Source organism: Neolamprologus multifasciatus, chromosome 2, assembly GCF_963576455.1.
Source record: "Neolamprologus multifasciatus chromosome 2, fNeoMul1.2, whole genome shotgun sequence".
Lineage (NCBI taxonomy): Eukaryota > Metazoa > Chordata > Actinopteri > Cichliformes > Cichlidae > Neolamprologus > Neolamprologus multifasciatus.
This window is the reverse complement of record NC_140440.1, coordinates 36748928-36756133: the sequence shown is the minus strand read 5'-3', so window position 1 is coordinate 36756133 and position 7206 is coordinate 36748928.

Here is a 7206-nt window from a genome sequence, read left to right as displayed (position 1 = left end):
TTAAAAGCAAGAAAGTGTTTACAGAATTACTTTCTAAATATGGAACAAATGTACCTTGTATGCCCAATGTGACGCATATTTGACATTTCAGATCTGGGGCAGTGGGCGGAGCTATTACAAAAAAAACTTCAGAAATGTGTTATATATGATTCATTTGATATAACTTACAACCCCCATAATTTTCATCAAAGTAGAAATAGGTCTGGGTTCTTAAGGGTTAACACATACGGGACAGAGGCTGATTGGCATGCAGAAGGCGAACAAGAAAATGATTGGACCAGAGTAATGACTACAGATTCGACAGTTTTGAGCGTCATCAGACTGGGAAGAGTTCCCACACTGAAGTCAGCCACACCTGCTGCTTTTCAGCCCTCGCCAGCTGCAACTGAGCCACTGTACAGATCGGGATTTGGAGTTCACGGGTTCATGCCACAGACACGAGCAATGTGTGGGATTTTGGATAAATTGCCACAGGAGCCACAGTGTGGGGATTGTTACATAGTTATTCACTTTTGTTCACTGTAAATAAATTCACTGTCTCTTTTTGGAAAAGACCTGCGTTTGGGTCTGGCTCTTACCACAGACGTGACAACAACAGTTGCCTCCAGTTGCATCTTGAAGGAACGAATTGTGTAAATGGTTATGTTAAAATTACAGTTATTGATAGCAGGTGGCAACCCAAAGGTGTTTAAATCGAAGGCAGTTATTTAAAATATCAACAAAGTAGTGCAAGTGTCAGAAACTGCTGTTTCACCAATAGCCATTTGAGGCAAGTGAGACAACTGTCTTAGACTCCCCATGTTAAAATCCCAAACTTTAAGAGAAGATACGATAAGATAACCATTATTAGTTCCACACATGGGAAATGTGTTTTGTTACAGCTGAAAGTGGACAGTGCAAAGTTACATAGCAAAAATTAGAAACACACTGGAATAGTATACGATGATAAGAATAAATACACAATAGAATAAAATAAAATACTATATACAATAGAATAAAGTAGAATACAAATGCTATATACAACTGAGAAAAATACAATGATGTCAGAAAAGAGTATTGCACTTAGTGTTATTGCTATTGCACATGTGTGGATGTGTGTGTTTGATCAGTTGAAGTCTTTGTTATGGAGTCTGACAGCCGTGGGGAGGAAAGACCTGTGAAATCTCTCCGTCCCACATCGCGGGTGCCGCAGCCACTAAAGGAGCTGCTCAGTGCTGTCTCTTGCATGGGGTGGAAGATGTTGTCCAACAGGGATGACAGCTTAGCCACCATTCTCCTGTCACTCACCACCTCCACTGGGTCCAGAGGGCATCCTAGAACAGAGCTGGCCCTGCGGATCAGCCTGTTCAGTCTCTTCCTGTCCCCAGCAGAGATGCTGCTGCCCCAGCAGACCACACCGTAAAAGATAGCTGAGGCCACCACAGAGTCATAGAAGGTCTTCAGGAGTGGGCCCTTCACTCCTGAAGACCTGAGTCTCCACAGCAGGTACAGCCTGCTCTGTCCTTTCCTGTAGAGGGTGTCTGAAGTCCAGTCCAGTTAATTGTTCAGATGTACACTAAGGTACCTGTAGCTGTCCACAGCCTCAATGTCAGTAAATTGAATGTTCAGTGGTTGCAATGGAGGATGTTTGTGCCTGTGGAAGTCTGCCACCAACTCCTTGGTTTTACTAGTGTTGATCTGGAGGTAGTTCTGCTGGCACCAGTCTACAAAGTCATGGGTCAGTTTTCTGTACTCCTTGTCGTCCCCATTAGTGATGAGCATTCAGTTCTATTCAATGTTATTTATATAGCACCAAGTCACAACTGTCACACAACAGGTGTAAGGTTGTAAGGCAAAGACCCTACAATAATACAGAGAAAACCCCAACAATCAGAAGATTGCTTATGCACCAGCACCATTTAAAAGAATACATAAGTCTCCCCAGTAACAACTCCACAGTGGGTATCTTTATGGATACTCTTCAAAGTTAAAACAAAAATTAAAAATTAAAGTTATTTTTTTTGCTTTCAGTGTCACAAAGTAGTAGAACATGAAAACAAAAGGTTACCTGAAAGCAAGTTAAGCAGAGTTTTTAGCTGTTTTGAAAACATCACTGAATTAACAGAGCTGAGGCTCAGTGGGAGAGAATCCCACAGTGTGGGGGCCACTGTGGCTAAAATTTTGTCTCCTTTAGTTCTCAGCCTTATCTGATGTACAACCAGCAAGCCCTGATCACATGACCTCAGGGACTAGCTGGGGATGTATGCAGGTAAAAAAAAACACTCAGTGATGTACACTAACGAAGAGCTCTGAAGTCAGAACCAGAATCTCAAAGAAAACTTAAGTGAATGGAGCTCCAGAGCAAGTTATGATGTGATTGAGTCATAAGCCTCGTAATGTCGGTCTGAACAACCTGCAGGAGTCCCAGGGAAGTTTTCTTAAGACATGTGAACAGTGAATTACAATAATCCAGGCATGAATAAAAATGTCCATTTCAAAGCATGACACGGTGGAACTTAACTTGACATTTCTGCAGTGAAAAAGCAAGAGTGAACTTAGATTTAATGTCCAAAGTGAAGGCTGAGTCAAAAGCTACCCCAAGGATCTCGATGAAAGGTTGAGCAAATGTGGCAGGGGAACCTAAAGTTTCCATTAGCTTAGGCACAAATCTGTTGGGGGCACAAACAAGGACTGATGTCTTTTCTTCTTCATTAAGTTAGAGAAAATTGTAAGCCATCCAGCTTTTAATAACTAAGAAACATCTTGCGGATAAAAAGTGTAATCTTTAAGAGGGACAGCAAACACATGGCTTGGTGGGAGAAGATACAAAGTGCTGGAAGTTCACATGGTCACAATGAGTTGCAGTCTCCAACCACTGCCTCGCCCTTGTGACTTTGGCATTAACCATCTTTTTCTCATTACACCTAAAACATGTTGAGGACTGATGGGCCAGCAGTTTGTGCGAATCATACTCTCAAAAATCTATACCATGTTCAAACCCTACAAACTGTGAGGATGTCAAGAGGCTTGTATATAGTGAAAATATGCATGTAACCGATACTGTAGATGCTGCCTTCAATGTAAGTTGGTTCCAGAAAGCCTCTGTGATGTTTAGTTTGTGAGTGGATCCTTAGTACATGGAATCACTCTGTGCTTGTGAATACAAAAATACAAACACACACACACGTCTCAGCTCGGGGCTCTGTGGAGACTCTGGCACACTGCTAGCACCTCAAATGCATCTCTTACACTCAGGATTACTGTTGACAGGTGGGGAGCTGAACTGATCCGCCCACAAAAAATGTGTGCAAGTGCAATGTGTGTTATTGTTGTGTGGATTTGCTCATCACAGTGAGAGGGTATTGATTTTGGTCCAGCTGCTGGCTGGTTAAAAGCGTTGATCTTTACTCTGCATCTCAGTTCTCGGTACGTTCCACTAGCTGAGAGTAGCTTTTTATTTGTTTATGCCACAAGTATCACAACTCTTATCCCCCAGCAGCCTTTTACACACAAATCAATAAGAACTTGTCAGCTTAGATTTTTGTTTGCAACACACAGCATTGTTCACCTTTAAGGTATGTGCAGACATGAGGATGAAACAACCCATATTCTTATTTTGGAGGTATAGTCATGCTGCATTGTGTCCTATAATCATATTTACCATCTGGCAGTGTCCGTAAAGCAAAGCTGTAGTTGAGTCCACTATCAAACACTGGATAGTCTCACCATGGAGTACAGATATAGGATCACAGATACATCTGGATTCCTTGTGAAGTATTGCCTGAAAGTTTCTTTGAAGCTGTTCTCTGATGTTAGATCTGTCTATCCTGGAAACAGATGACTTTCTCTGCTCAGCTTTTTTTCCTTTAAAGGACTGTTCCTTATCCAAGAAATAAGGATCGTAGGTTTTTGAAATGGGATTTCATAAACAAATCTGATTTTACACCATCCGTTTGGACATGTGTATGTTGGATCCAAAGGACATCATTAAACTTTATGTGCACTACATCTGGAAAGCTTACCATTGCTTATGTTGTGTGTATCACTTGTAAAATCAAGCCACATTATCAGATGGCTCTATAGCCACATTCTAAAAAAAGCATAATTTCATTGTTTCTGAAGCTAGGAAATGTTAGTTTACAAATCAAGTCTCTTAAATGAATTTTGGACTCACAGTTCCTGTGTGGTAAGACTTTCATTCAAGAATGTGACTAAATAGAAATTCCATATGAAGAGGTAGATGTGTACGTGCACCTAGCCCTAATCTGACAAATTAAAGATTATGCTTTAATGGAAGTATGCCAGTGTTTGGAATTTACATGTCACTACTAATCATACTATTATTATTGTTTCAGCAAATGCCTAACAATGTAGACAAATACAGTCCCCAAGTTTAAGACCACTTAAAAAAATCCCTACTTTGCATGGTCGGATCTTAACAAGGTTCCAAGTAGAGCTTCAACATGCAACAAGAACAAATGAAGGTCATTTTTTGAGCATGCAATTAACTGAAAACAACGCTTAAACTGAAACAGGCTGTTTTACAGCTGTTCAAAAGTTTAGGATCACACCTCCAAAAAAACAAAACAGAAACCAAAGTTCCAAACATGAACTCAGTGATGAGCTCTGCTGTTATTGTTGATCACTTAAAAAAAATTTTGCAACATGCTTGATGCAAGCATTTCCATGAGGTGAGTGCGAACATTTCGGGTGAAGTCAGCGGCATAAAAGGTGTCTGGAACTGTTGTTCATTTTCGAAAACCTCCATTGCCATCCATCCACAAAGATTCTCAATCTTCCGTCACACAGTGGTCATGTGAAGTCTGCTGGTTACACAGACCACTGAATGCATGCCAGCAAGTGTGTGTGAATTCACCAGGTATCAGTTGTACTGAGAGGAGAGAGCTACATTATTAGCTGATTTGTGTTTGTTTGGGATAAGTTAAGGTTAGAGTAAGGCAAACAATGGTTATAGTTAAGAAGTAAGCTCTCAATGCTAAATGGAGTCAGTTTGGTGTCCTTTGAAGACATGGATACTGAACCTGTGTGCATGTGTTTCAGACACTGATGCAGCATGAGTGAGTGATGGAGCCCCATCCTGGCGTCTATTGAGTGACAACAGACAGGCAGAGGTTAAGTCAGTTCTCCTGGAAAATCTACCAGCGGGACGCTGTCAAACTACAAATATGTGAGTTTGTGCATCACAAATCACAATATGATGTTTTACTTGAAGTCTTTCCCATTCAGCTGCACCTCCTGTGATACTGCAGTTTTATTGGAAATTATTTGTGGGTGTGGCTGTAGCTCATGTGTTAGGGCAGTCGCTGTAGTATGCTTGGGCACAATGCTAAAGCCCACGTTGCTCCTGATATGTGTGACTGTTACAGAGTGCTCAGGCACAGATAAAAGCATTGTGTGAGTGTATGTGTGGTTGGGTGAATGAACCTTGCAGCAGAAAGCGCTCCTAGTGGTCAGCTGAGTAGAAAGGTGGTCTATAAGTACCAATCCAAACACTACTGCGCACACATACATTTAATGAAAAATGGTGTCCTTCACAACAGCCATGAGTCTGTTAATGTGAAGCCAGACTTACGCCCTGTGTGTGCAATGCTTCTTATTTGTGGTGTTTAAGTGCCCCCATGTGGCTAAAATAGGAACTGTATGTAAAGCACAGTGCATTCCAAGTGACAGCAGGACCTTCTTTATAATGCAGCCTGATGCAGAGAGGCACATAACAAAGCTGCTAATTGTGTGTGAACATACCCATTACTTTAAGAAAAACTCATTATACTTGGACACACATAGACGCGCACACACACACACACACACATATTGCTGGCACCTGACAGTAAGCTGAATGTCAGCATCTTTTAGCAAAAAGCTAGTAAATATCCCCAGGAACAGAAGATGTTTAAATTGCCACCGTCTCCCACTTCAGCACCCATACTGCACGTGTGTGTGTGTGTGTTTAGGTGTATGTGTGCATGCTTGTTTCAATTCAGTGCTTTCCATTGTGCCAGCCAGGTGAGACCAATTTTACATAGAAAGTAGCATAATTTCATCGTATCAATCATTCAGGCAGTTCAATAGAATTTCAGGCTCATTTATTTACAAATCAAAGTGTTCTTCATCCATATTGAAGCCTCTCCATAAACAGGACACCGCACAGGATGATGCCAATGCTCCGGAGAGACAGAGTCATTGATTTTTCTCAGGTGATCCCCGATTTACTTTTGACATTTCAAAGTGCACGGTGGTTTGGCTTCAAGCTGGCAATCAAAAGACAGAAGTGTATTTTCTTGGCATTTGCTTTCCTTGCGGGAATTTACTTCTTGTGGCGAAATCTGCTCACATGCAAATGTCAAACGGAATCTCTGCATGGAAACTGTTGTGGTGCCACAATCTGATGTTTGATGCCACTGAAGTGCATTCAGTGAGGTGCTTATTGTACCAGTCCATTTTTAAAGAATGTATTGATTCAGTTTCTATGAGGTTATTATCATAAGCTGTCTTTGTTTCTAGTCTAAAACAATATAGTATACAATAAATTAGAGATCTAAACCCAAATGTCAGACAAAAAATAATCATGTGTAGCCAATGCATTTTGATGATGTCATTATCTCTGTTGTTGAGATAGTGAAAGAAACCTTAATAAATAAATGTTTCTTTTATTTTGTTTGATTCTTGGTTTGTTTCTATAATTGTGCTCTTTATGAGGTCTTTCTGTCCAGCTGACTTCAGTCTTTGATGATGTGGTATGGTTCGGCTCCTGTGCTATCACTTTCCTTCTTTATACTTTCCTTTTTCCTTCTCTTCAAACCTGGACGGGACTTTTTATATCTTTTCTGTAAAAGTCTAATGTAGCTTTCCTGTTCTTGAGAATAACCTGGGACCTGCACCTTGTTGCAGACCCACTGTTTTTACATTCATGAAGGTGTTGATTTTATTATAATCACCTCCTCAAATGTTCTTAACTTGGCTAAGATGTTCTGTGGGTGTTTCTTATCCAAGGAATAAAGCTTTAGTTGTCTTCTGTGGTTTTTCAGGCTTTTTGGTGTTGCTGAGGTATTCAGTGCATTTGTTCCTTTTTTTTTTAAGTACATTTGGTTATTCCTAAAGGTTTTGCTCTCTCTCTCTGATAGGTTTTAGATTGCATATTTTTATATTTCATATTTCTCATAGTTCCAATGTAAAGATACTAAGTTCAGCACTTGGAATCAACTCTAG